Genomic DNA, 13430 nt, shown 5'->3' on the forward strand with positions numbered 1-13430 from the left:
TCACATAATAAGCCTTCCTGGAGAGCGCAGGTGCCCAAGCCAGCCTGAAAATGGCTTGGGTTTTTACTGTGGTTAGGAAGTAATTCTAGGGTAAGGGGTCCCACCCACAGGCCTGGGGTTGCCTGATTTGAACTTCCCTGCTAGAGCCAAGGAAAGGAACATCCTAGCTTTCTTAGGACTATTCAGCTGCGGGGCAAAAAGGCAATGGGAAGTGTCAGGGTTTGAAAGTTGTCAGTGATCATCAAAAATGGAGTCAGTTTCTTTATCACATCCTGCAATACACAGGACAGCCCCCACACAAAAGGTTTTCCAGGCTTGAATTCCAGTAATGCTGAGGTTTTAAGAGCCCCTGCCCTGGAGTTGGGGTGGTCTGACTCAGGCTCCATCTAGGTAGTGGCTGAGTGGATGCTGTGGGCGCCTCCAAGATGGCCCCCTTCAGCACCCAGGCCCTCACTTTTCCAGCTGCGTAGGCTGCTGACTGCTCACAGCTGAGTTCCTCTGCTGGAACTGCCCTTGGCCAACGAAGGGAGCTACCTCACCCGTGGTAATGCCCCTCCCCTGGGAGGAGCCTACAACCAGTATCAAGCTGCGGGGCTACAAAGGCCCTGCCCCCTTCCCTGGTTGAGTACAACTGCAGGTCTTCCAAGCCCCCAAGCTCCCCATAGGGATCAGCGGAGACCTCTGTTGTGACTGCATCTCTGTTCAGTTTCTTCTTCTCCCCAATCCTACCTCCTTCTCCTTCTCTGAGATGTTGTTCCTGCACTGCACTTCCCAGTAAACCCAATGCACACAAACCTCCATCTCAGAATATCTTTCCCCAGGAACTTGACCTTTTTGTAACCAGACCTAGAGTGAGAAATAAAATTTACATTCTGATCAGGAACATATATGCATATACATGTGTTCCCTGTATATAAATAAAATTAATTTTCACAAATCAATACTAATCATTATTATGATATACTCTGATATCTTCTATTCTAGTCTGTATTATTTTTTTAAGGCTGCCCCTGAGCCAATACACGGATCTCGAAACCTGCCAATCTGTCTTGATCCACAGACTGAAAAGTATTTTAGATGTACAACTAGATTAACTTTTTTGGAGGACTATACTTTTTCAAAGGTAACTAATTGTTTTTTTCCCCTTACTCAATTTGATAGGCCAATTTGGATCCGAAGGCCTAATTAGTTCTATGTGTATAGCCACAAACAGAGTAAAAAGCCTCTACCATAAAACCCCTCTGAAAGAAATGGGCCTCATTACTATCAATCATGTTTTATAAATCCAGCTAAGGCTAACAGACTGTGAGCCCTTGCCAAAACCTACTCCATTTAGTTGTGTCATTATCGCATCATTAGAACAACTGGCTGCAATGCTTAAAGAGATAATTTTCTTAAGGAAATCAAACATTCCCCTTACAAACCTGATTTGCATAGTTTTAAGTGACTGCCACTTTCTTTTCTGAAAGAGAGCAAAGAAAAACTATGATAAGGTTACAACAGAGAAAGTTTTACAAGTTTTCTACATGTAGGAAAAGTGATTTAAAAGATGAAGAATTGATACGTGTGCCTCTTACCTTATAATTATCATTTCAAGGGTAGAGAGAAGCTGTACCTCATAAGGATACAGTGCCTCTGGGAGGTGGATTCATGAGAAGCCTGGGAAAGAACCATAGCTAAATCACCAGAAAAGGACATACACGAAAAAGCACTAGTGAAGCCTTAGAAATGGTCCGTTGCCCTCCTTCTACAGAGGGAGAAACTGAGGCACAGGTAGGGTAAGTGATTTACCTAAGGGCAATATCTGATAGGCAGCAAAGCTGGAAGAAGAACCTAGAAACTCTGCTGCCCTGTCCCAATGCTCTTTCTGCTACATCATGGAGCTTCTAGCAGTGAGATTTCCTTATCAGAAAGAGCTTATTCTTTGTGATTTCCCAGGAGATTTATTCAAAAATAAGCTCAAAGGAACAGGTGGGGTCCTTTTCCATTCAAAATACACCTACCACCAGTCTTGCTACCAACATTAGGAATATTTTGACATCTTAGAATTATCTCTAATAGAGGCAGAAGTTTACACTATTATTTTCTTTTGATAAATCAGGCAAGTCCCAAATTTATTCTCTCTTCTAGAAATCCGAAAAAACTGCTAAAACCTATGTGCTTCATTCTTTGCAACATTAACTGAGTCCTTGGCAGTGAAAAGAATTTAGCAAGATTTTGGCTTTTGCCTTAAAGTCTTGGGGAAATTATGCCTTATTTGCTCATTTTGCAGGGGTTTGAGCTAGTGTAGACTCTTCAAGTCAAGATCTTAAGGAAGTTCTTATTCTAAATGAGCCTTATTTTCGAACTGCCCTTTCCAAATTCCTATCTGATTCTTTAACAGGCTTTGTGAGGAAATCCCTTTATCTCTTTTGAATTGCTGGAAATCCTGCTGGTTGGACCCAGAAAAGCAAACAATTTTGGTTAAGTAAATTTCAGATCTTTAGCACATACTAATGTGAATGTTTGCTCTTAGAGCATGTGTAAATATTTTATGAAAAGAATGCTTGCCTGGGCTTCCCTGGTGGCGCAGTGGTTGAGAGTCTGCCTGCCGATGCAGGAGACACGGGTTCGTGCCCCGGTCCAGGAAGATCCCACATGCCGCGGAGTGGCTAGGCCTGTGAGCCATGGCCGCTGAGCCTGCACGTCCGGAGCCTGTGCTCCACAACGGGAGAGGCCACAACAGTGAGAGGCCCACGTACCGCAAAACAAAAAAAAAGAATGCTTGCCTAAAATAAACATTTCAAAAGGATCAAATGAAACTTTCATTTAGAAAGTACCTTTGTCTAAGGGGTTCAGAAATGCTTTATAAACACTTGCTTGATCATAAATCAAGATTTTTTTTTAGCTTGAATCTATCAAAATACATTTCTTCTGTTGTGTCTAATGTTTGAGTAGTCTCTCTTCAGGGGAAAATGTCCATGATTTCACTCAAAGTTCCCCAGGAACTTTGGAAGTCTAGTTTGGAAATCATCTGGAAACCTAGAAGCCCGGCCTTTGGTCCTTTTTGTACTGTTAACCAGCTTGATGACCTTGAGCAAGTCAGCACCTCACTCCTTGTCTTAAGACCAGGACGCTGGCCTGAAACTTCTGGAAGAAACTTTCTAGTCTGATTGATAGGGACTCACCTAACCCTGAAATATGGGGACACTTGGCGCGATATCATCAGCCTTTGAATCTCTCATTGGTTATGGTCAGTTGTACTAAGGAGATTTGCAATTTATTTGACAAAGATAAACCCCATTCAAAACAAAGCCCAATTTTCCATTTCTCTTTTTAGCATGTTTACAGTTTCAATCCAAAATTCTAACTGACATGAAGCGTCCATAGGGACTAAGAGGTTAAGACAAAGAACTGGGTTCAAATCCTAGAGCTCCTCCACTTCCTAATCTGTAAACTGGGAATAACAACACCAACACCATAAAGTTGGTAGGACCTTTAAGGGAAATAAGATACGTCAGGCCCCCTGCACACGGTAAGCACTCAAGAGACGTTAGAGAGTCTTAGGATAGTTAACATGGACACATTTATCCAGCTCATGAGAGGACTAGGAATAATTATTTCCAGGTGAGTTCAGGGGAAGAGGAGTGATTAGAAAGAATGTCGAAATTAATAATGTTCTTTTTGAGAATAAAGGGAATATATTCATACAATGAGAATCTTCTGGAAGCAAGAGGATTTCATAAATGAGGAGAAGGATGTATTGTGCAGATCAGAATAATGCAGGTTATAACAGGATGAGCTGGGCTTTAAAAGGACCCTACTTGATTTGGAGAATGAAATTATTGATCCTCTGTAAATTCTCAGTAGATCTACAAGTCACTGAATGTTCTATGAAGTGACAAAAAGATCCATGTGCTCCTGAGAATGACTGAGATTTTCTTTAAGTAATATGCAAAAAAAAAGGATGCTGAAAAAAATGTAATGTCGAATCACATTGTCACTGAAAATGGAACTGGAAACAATGATTTCTGAACTCTGCTACTTCTTTAACATCACAATTATTAATGTACAGTCTTAGAGATGATACAGATCCCTCATTTATTTATTTGACACTTAAAGACCACCAACCATATGCCAACTTCTGTAGTAGGCACACGAGAAAAAATATGGTAAGAGTCTCTGTTCTCTAGAATTCTAGAATCATCTATCATTACTCCCAAAAGATATAAGAAAACCCTGTACAATTATTATGTTCCATTGACTAAGCACCTGTGACATCCCCATGTACTGTGCTAAATGTTTTCTGCGTTATATCATTTACCCTGACAGATGCACTTCTGCCTCTGCTGGAAAATGACAAGGGATTCTTCAACCCAAGGCCATACTCTCCACTTGTGAACAGATGCTGTAACCAAAATCTGCACCCCTATAACTTCTGCCTAATCTCCCTGGAGCCACACAGTATCAGGCTAATTCTTTTTGCATATGTCAGCTGTTCAATGGATGTCAGCTACCAAGGACCCTCATACCATCTCCAGATTAATCATCCCCTTTCCAGATTCACCATGTTTAAGTTCTGTTTGCCACTATATCCCTAGTACCTAGGACATTGTCTAGCACATAAGAGGAATTCAGAAACATTTTTTTTCTGAATATAAAATCCTAGCAACATACCTTAGATATCCTACAGTTCATTGATATCCAACCCAGAAGCTAAAAATAAGAATTGAGCACACTCTTCCAGGTATAGTTTGACCACTCCAAAGTACAATACAACCCAATGAAACATTATCTTTTTGGCAAAAACCTCATCTATTCAGCTTGAGTGTGAAATTAACTCAGATGCCCAGGTCATGCTCACAGAAATATTTTTTCAGGCAGGCCTTGCCCAGCCCCTCATTTGTTTTGTTTTACTCTTTGAAATTCTAAACCCAGGTCTTTACATTTATCCTTGTATATTTTTTATCTTGTTAAATCTGGCCCAATTTCCCTATCTGGCTGGTTTTATTTAAATCTCTCATGTGGTTTCTAACATAATGTCTACTCTCTCCTAATTTCAAACCTCTCAAAACTCTGACTGGCAAACTTTCTATTTGTTATCTAAATTATTAAAATGTTGAACAAAGCAGAGCCCCACAGAATGCCACTGGTAACCTGGCTCAAAGTTGATGCTGATAATACCATTCAACTTATGAATCCCCTTAAATCACTACCATTTGGCAGACATTTTCCTCAAGGGCATTATGTAAACTTTATCAAATACTATGCTCAAATTTAGTTACCCCAGAGAGCCTAGCTCAAACAGTAGTAATTCCAGCCTAAATCTCAGTATGCTGGGGGGTATCCTGCATTTCAGTTTATCTAATCTATTGTTTATTGCATAAATATAAAACCCTGAGTCCTTCAGGACTTCAAATTTTGAAGCTAAACGCAGGTTCTTGAGATGGAAATGCCTTAGTTTTTGGTACTTAAAAGTAATTTCTCTGCTTTTCTGCCATATTTCCCCCTTACTTGGGGCAATGAATGCTTATTAGTAAATAAGAGAAGAGCAATTTGTTTAAGAGAATGGACAATGAAAGGGCCCATTTAGTTAAAAACCTCAAAATACTATCAAAATATTACCTAGCTATATAGGTTTAGAAACCAGTCTCCCTCACAGCTGGTTAACTTTTCTTCCTGATACAGGAATCTCAAGGCATGGACTAAATGTACATGATGACTTTCTATCCACCTATGAGTAGAGTAATTGAATAATCATGAGAGGGGCAATTCTTGGTATTGCACACTGATTGAAGATTAACATGGAGATTAAACTTTACATGAAGTAAACTTTTCAGGAACTTTACCAAAAGGAAGAGTATAGGTTTTGGGAGATTTTTTTTTTTTTTTTTTTTTTTGCGGTACGTGGGCCTCTCACTCTTGTGGCCCCTCCCGTTGCGGAGCACAGGCTCCGGATGCGCAGGCCCAGCGGCCACGGCTCACAGGCCTAGCCGCTCCGCGACATGTGGGATCTTCCTGGACCGGGGCACGAACCCGTGTCCCCTGCATCGGCAGGCGGACTCTCAACCACTGTGCCACCTGGGAAGCCCGAATATAGGTTTTTATAAAGAAAAATTTATTATTTGGCCTTTAGAACAATTGACAAGCCTAGACATTTAGAATACGCTGTCCTTAGTTGTTCAGGCTTTACCATCTGTTAGTATAGAATAATCTATTTTTCTTCAGGGGAAACCAAACATCTATGACATATGTTTGCTTTAGAAGATGGTTTGGATTCTTCTATAGATACGACAGATGGCAAGCAAAACTGATAGACGTGACTGTCTCCTGAAGTGAGTCCACCAGGCCCCACTTTCCAGTGTCAAGTATTCAGCTCCATGGAAATGATGCTGTAGTGGTAGCTACAGAGATGGTGGCAGCAGCATAAATTCCTGGGCTCATAATCTCAGCCTCTAAGATATTTTGAGGAGCAATCAAGATGGCGGAGTAGAAGGACGTGCTCTCCCTCTTGCGAGAACACCAGAATCACAACTAGCTGCTGGATAATCATCAACAGGAAGACACTGGAACTCACCAAAAAAGATACCCCACATCCAAAGACAAAGGAGAGGCCACAATGAGACGGTACAAGGGGCGCAATCACAGTAAAATCAAATCCCATAACTGCTGGGTGGGTAACTCACAGACTGGAGAACACTTATACCACAGAAGTCCACCCACTGGAGTGAAGGTTCTGAGCCCCACGTCACGCTTCCCAGCCTGGGGGTCCAGCAACGGGAGGAGGAATTCCTAGAGAATCAGACTTTGAAGCCTAGTGGGATTTGATTGCAGGACTTCAACAGGACTGGGGAAAACAGAGACTCCACACTTGGAGGGCACACACAAAGTAGTGTACACATCGGGACCCAGGGGAAGGAGCAGTGACCCCCGGGGAGACTGAACCAGACCTACCTGCTAGTGTTGGAGGGTCTCCAGCAGAGGCGGGGGTGGGGGGGCTGTGGCTCACCATGGGGACAAGGACACTGACAGCAGAAGTTCCGGGAAGTACTCCTTGACGTGAGCCCTCCCAAAGTCTCTCATTAGCCCCACCAAAGAGCCCAGGTAGGCTCCAGTGTTGGGTTGCCTCAGGCAAAACAACCAACAGGGAGGGAACCCAGCCCCACCCATCAACAGTCAAGCACATTAAAGTTATACTGAGCTCTGCCCACCAGAGCAACAGTCAGCTCTACCCACCACCAGTCCCTCCCAACAGGAAACTTACACAAGCCTCTTAGATAGCCTCATCCACCAGAGAGCAGACAGCAGAAGCAGGAAGAACTACAATCCTGCAGCCTATGGAACAAAAACCACATTCACAGAAAGATAGACAAGATGAAAAGGCAGAGGACTATGTACCAGATGAAGGAACAAGATAAAACCCCAGGAAAACAACTAACTGAAGTGGAGATAGGCAACCTTCCAGAAAGAGAATTCAGAATAATGATAGTGAAGATGATTCAGGACCTCGGAAAAACAATGGAGGCAAAGATCGAGAAGATGCAAGAAATGTTTACCAAAGACCTAGAAGAATTAAAGAACAAACAAACAGAGATGAACAATACAATAACTGAAATGAAAACTACACTAGAAGGAATCAATAGCAGAATAACTGAGGCAGAAGAACGGGTAAGTGCCCTGGAAGACAGAATGGTGGAATTCACTGCTGTGGAACAGAATAAAGAAAAAAGAATGAAAAGAAATGAAGACAGCCTAAGAGACCTCTGGGACAACATTAAATGCAACAACGTTCACATTATAGGGGTCCCAGAAGGAGAAGAGAGAGAGAAGGGACCAGAGAAAATATTTGAAGAGATTATAGTCGAAAACTTCCCTAACATGGAAAAGGAAATAGCCACCCAAGTCCAGGAAGCACAGAGAGTCCCATACAGGATAAACCCAAGGATTAACATGCCAAGACACACAGTAATCAAACTGGCAAAAATTAAAGACAAAGAAAAATTATTGAAAGCAGCAAGGGAAAAAGGACAAATAAAATACAAGGGAACTCCCATAAGGTTAACAGCCGATTTCTCAGCAGAAACTCTACAAGCCAGAAGGGAGTGGCATGATATACTTCAAGTGATGAAAGGGAGAGAACCTACAACCAAGATTACTCTACCCGGCAAGGATCTCATTCAGATTCGATGGAGAAATCAAAAGCTTTACAGACAAGCAAAAGCTAAGAGAATTCAGCACCACCAAACCAGCTCTAATACAAATGCTAAAGGAACTTCTCTAAGTGGGAAACACAAGAGAAGAAAAGGATCCACAAAAACAAACCCAAAACAATTAAGAAAGTGGTCATAGGAACATACATATCGATAATTACCTTAAACGTGGATGGATTAAATGCTCCAACCAAAAGACACAGGCTTGCTGAATGGATACAAAAACAAGACCCATATATATGCTGTCTACAAGAGACCCACTTCAGACCTAGGGACACATACAGACTGAAAGTGAGGGGATGGAAAAAGATATTCCATGCAAATGGAAATCAAAAGAAAGCTGGAATAGCTATACTCATATCAGATAAAATAGACTTTAAAATAAAGAAGAATGTTACAAGAGACAGGGAAGGACACTACTTAATGATCAAGGGATTAATCCATGAAGAAGATATAACAATTATAAATATATATGCACCCAACATAGGAGTACCTCAATACATAAGGCAAATGCTAACAGCTATAAAAGAGGAAATCGATAGTAACACAATAATATTGGGGGACTTTAACACCTCACTTACACCAATGGAGAGATCATGCAGAATGAAAATAAATAAGGAAACAGAAGCTTTAAATGACACAATAGACCAGATGGATTTAATTGATATTTATAGGACATTCCATCCAAAAACAGCAGATTACACTTTCTTCTCAAGTGCGCACAGAACATTCTCCATGATAGATCACACCTTGGGTCACAAATCAAGCCTCAGTAAATTTAAGAAAATTGAAAGCATATCAAGCATCTTTTCTGACCACAACGCTATGAGATTAGAAATGAATTATAGGGAAAAAAACGTAAAAAACACAAACACATGGATGCTAAACAATATGTTACTAAATAACCAAGAGATCACTGAAGAAATCAAAGAGGAAATCAAAAAATACCTAAAGACAAATGACAATGAAAACACGATGATCCAAAACCTATGGGATGCAGCAAAAGCAGTTCTAAGAGGGAAGTTACAGCTATACAAGCCTACCTCAAGAAACAGGAAACATCTCAAGTAAACAATCTAACCTTACACCTAAGGGAACTAGAGAAAGAAGAACAAACAAAACCCCAAGTTAGTAGAAGGAAAGAAATCATAAAGCAGAGCAGAAATAAATGAAATAGAAACAAAGAAAACAATAGCAAAGATCAATAAAACTAAAAGCTGGTTCTTTGAGAAGATAAACAAAACGGATAAACCATTAGCCAGACTCATCTAGAAAAAGAGGGAGAGGACTCAAATCAATAAAATTAGAAATCAAAAAGGACAAGTTACAACAGACACAGCAGAAATACAAAGCATCCTAAGAGACTACTACAAGCAACTCTATGCCAATAAAACAGACAACCTGGAAGAAATGGACAAATTCTCAGAAAGGTATAACCTTCCAAGACTGAACCAGGAAGAAATAGAAAACATGAACAGACCAATCACAAGTAATGAAATTGAAACTGTGATTAAAAATCTTCCAACAAGAGATATGGGAACACATATATATGTATAACTGATTCACTTTGTTATAGAGCAGAAACAAACACACCATTGTAAAGCAATTATACACCAATAAAGATGTAAAAAAAAAATAGTTTTCAACTTGGACTAATGACACATCAAAACCTATTATATTGGGCTTCCCTAGTGGCACAGTGGTTAAGAATCCAACTGCCAATGCAGGAGACATGGGTTCAAGCCCTGGTCCGGGAAGATCCCACATACCACGGAGCAATTAAGCCCGTGCGCCACAACTACTGAGCCTGCGCTCTACAGCCACGAGCCAAAACTACTGAGCCCATGTGCCACAACTACTGAAGCCCGTGCACCTAGAGCCCATGCTCCGCAATAAGAGAAGCCACTGCAACGTGAAGCCCGCGCACCACAACGAAAAGTAGCCCCCGCTCACCACAACAAGAGAAAGCTCACATGCAGCCACGCAGCCAAAAATAAATAAATAAGTAAATTTATTAAAAAGTAATAAAAATAAATTAAAAAAAAATCTTCCAACAAACAAAAGTCCAGGACCAGGTAGCTTCACAGGTGAATTCTATCAAACATTTAGAGAAGAGCTAACACCCATCCTTCTCAAACTCTTCCAAAAATTTGCAGAGGAAGGAACACTCCCAAACTCATTCTATGAGGCCACCATCACCCTGATACCAAAACCACACAAAGATACTACAAAAAAAAAAAATTACAGACCAATATCACTAATGAATATAGATGCAAAAATTCTCAGAAAAATACTAGCAAACAGAATCCAACAACACATTAAAAGGATCATACACCATGATCAAATGGGATTTATCCCAGGGATGCAAGGATTCTTCAATATATGCAAATCAATCAATGTGATACACCATATTAACAAATTGAAGAATAAAAACCATATGATCATCTCAATAGATGCAGAAAAAGCTTTTGACAAAATTCAACACCCATTTATGATAAAATACTTTCCAGAAAGTGGGCATAGAGGGAACCTACCTCAACATAATAAAGGCCATATATGACAAACTCACAGCAAACATCATTCTCAATGGTGAAAAACTGAAAGCATTTTCTCTGAGATCAGGAACGAGATAAGGATGTCCACACTCACCACTATTATGCAACATAGTTTTGGAAGTCCGAGCCACAGCAATCAAAGAAGAAAAAGAAATAAAAGGAATCCAAATTGGAAAAGAAGAAGTAAAACTGTCACTGTTTGCAGATGACATGATACTATACATAGAGAATCCTAAAAATGCCACCAGAAAACTACTAGAGCTAATCAATGAATTTGGTAAAGTTGCAGTATAAAAAATTAATGCACAGAAATCTCTTGCATTCCTATACACTAATGATGAAAAATCTGAAAGAGAAGTTATAGAAACACTCCCATTTACCACTGCAACAAAAAGAATAAAATACCTACGAATAAACCTACCTAGGGAGACAAAAGATCTGTATGCAGAAAACTATAAGACACTGATGAAAGAAATTAAAGAGGATAACAACAGATGGAGAGACATACCATGTTCTTGGATTGGAAGAATCAATATTGTGAAAATGACTATACTATCCAAAGCAATCTACAGATTCAATGCAATCCCTATCAAATTACCAATGGCATTTTTTATGGAACTAGAACAAATCATCTTAAAATTTGTATGGAGAGACAAAAGACCCCGAATAGCCAAAGCAGTCTTGAGGGAAAAAAAACGGAGCTGGAAGAATCAGACTGCCTGACTTCAGACTATACTGCAAAGCTACAGTAATCAAGACAATATGGTACTGGCACAAAAACAGAAACATAGATCAATGGGACAAGATAGAAAGCCCAGAGACAAACCCACGCACCTATGGTCAACTAATCTATGACAAAGGAGGCAAAGGTATACAATGGAGAAAAGACAGTCTCTTCAATAAGTGGTGCTGGGAAAACTGGACAGCTACATGTAAAAGAATGAAATTAGAACACTCCCTAACACCATACACAAAAATAAACTCAAAATGGATTCGAGACCTAAATGTAAGACCAGACAGTATAAAACTCTTAGAGGAAAACATAGGAAGAACACTTTTTGACATAAATCACAGCAAGATCTTTTTTGATCCACCTCCTAGAGAAATGGAAATAAAAACAAAAATAAACAAATGGGACCTAGTGAAACATAAAAGCTTTTGCACAGTAAAGGAAACCATAAACAAGATGAAAAGACAACCCTCAGAATGGGAGGGTTGCAAACAAATCAACGGACAAAGGATTAATCTCCAAAATATATAAACAGCTCATGCAGCTCAATATTAAAGAAACAAACAACCCAATCCAAAAACGGGCAGAAGAGTTAAATAGACATTTCTCCAAAGAAGATATACAGATGGCTAAGAAGCACATGGAAAGCTGTTCAACATCACTAATTATTAGAGAAATGCAAATCAAAACTACAATGAGGTATCACCTCACAACAGTTAGAATGGCCATCATCAGAAAATCTACAAACAACAAATGCTGGAGAGAGTATGGAGAAAAGGGAACCCTCTTGCACTGTTGGTGGGAATGTAAATTGATACAGCCACTATGGAGAACAGTATGGAGGTTCCTTAAAAAACTAAAAATAGAACTAGCATATGGCCCAGCAATCCCACTACTGGGCATATACCCAGAGAAAACCATAATTCAAAAAGACACATGCACCCCAATGTTCATTGCAGCACTATTTACAATAGGCAGGTCATGGAAGCAACCTAAATGCCCATCGATAGACGAATGGATAAAGAAGTTGTGGTACATATATACAACGGAATGTTACTCAGCCATAAAAAGGAACGAAATTGAGCCATTTGTTGAGACGTGGATGAACCTAGAGACTGTCATACAGAGTGAAGTAAGTCAGAAAGAGAAAAACAAATACCGTATATTAACGCATGTATATGGAACCTAGAAAAATGGTACAGATGAAATGGTTTGCAGGCAGAAGTTGAGAGACAGATGTAGAGAACAAACGTATGGACACCAAGGGGGGAAACCGCAGTGGGTTGGGGATGGTGGTGTGCTGAATTGGGCGATTGGGATTGACATGTATATACTGATTGTATAAAATTGGTGACTAATAAGAACCTGCAGTATAAACAAACAAACAAACAAAAACAACTAATAATAAACTTTATTTGGGTTATTTGTATGGAAATATGTTAATATAAATGTTTCAGACATTACATGAAATTTCTAAAAATCTTATATGTTCTGGCATAATGTTATAAGTCATAATTCTAGTTATTACTTTAAAATGTATATCTCAGAAATAACTAAATTTCCTTGTCAACTGCATTATCATGAACTTTCATCAGTCTTTAACCGTGGTCATTTTTAAGTCTTTTGTCATTTACAGACAGTTCTGGGTGTACTCTGTTGCCTTTGCAAAGATGTTCCGATAAAAGGGTTTCATCTTCAAGGAATTCATGGAAAAGACTCTGACAAGTACAGGTTTCTGGTAACTGACTATACTGCTGAACTGAATGAATAAGCATTTTCAGAGCTCTAATGGAAAACTGATGAATTCATTAAAGTGCTAACAAAAGATCAAGAAAAAAAAATTAATTACATGGGACCGAGTGACCTGATGAGGATGATTATAATTTTTATGACTTTCTGTTTGAATAATAAAGAAAGAAAGAAAGAAAGAAAGAAAGAAAGAAAGAAAGAAAGAAA

At 39.6% G+C, this 13430-nt stretch overlaps 1 protein-coding gene across 6 annotated transcripts in view; it reads right to left on the reverse strand.

Moving 5' to 3' along the window:
• Positions 1 to 13430, reverse strand: part of CRBN (cereblon) — a 950388-nt gene that overhangs the window by 441687 nt on the left and 495271 nt on the right. The window contains exons 2-3 of one of the 6 annotated variants that reach the window (XM_029241888.1): positions 1578 to 1659; positions 1425 to 1462 (exon numbers count right to left, since the gene is read on the reverse strand). The exons of the other annotated variants lie outside the window; for them this stretch is intronic. The gene's annotated coding sequence lies outside the window, so the exon portion shown is untranslated. The remainder of the gene's footprint in view (positions 1 to 1424; positions 1463 to 1577; positions 1660 to 13430) is intronic. 6 annotated transcript variants of the gene reach the window in all.

Source organism: Monodon monoceros, unplaced genomic scaffold (assembly GCF_005190385.1).
Source record: "Monodon monoceros isolate NGI ecotype Baffin Bay Population unplaced genomic scaffold, NGI_Narwhal_1 Super_Scaffold_3, whole genome shotgun sequence".
NCBI classification, from domain to species: Eukaryota; Metazoa; Chordata; class Mammalia; order Artiodactyla; family Monodontidae; genus Monodon; species Monodon monoceros.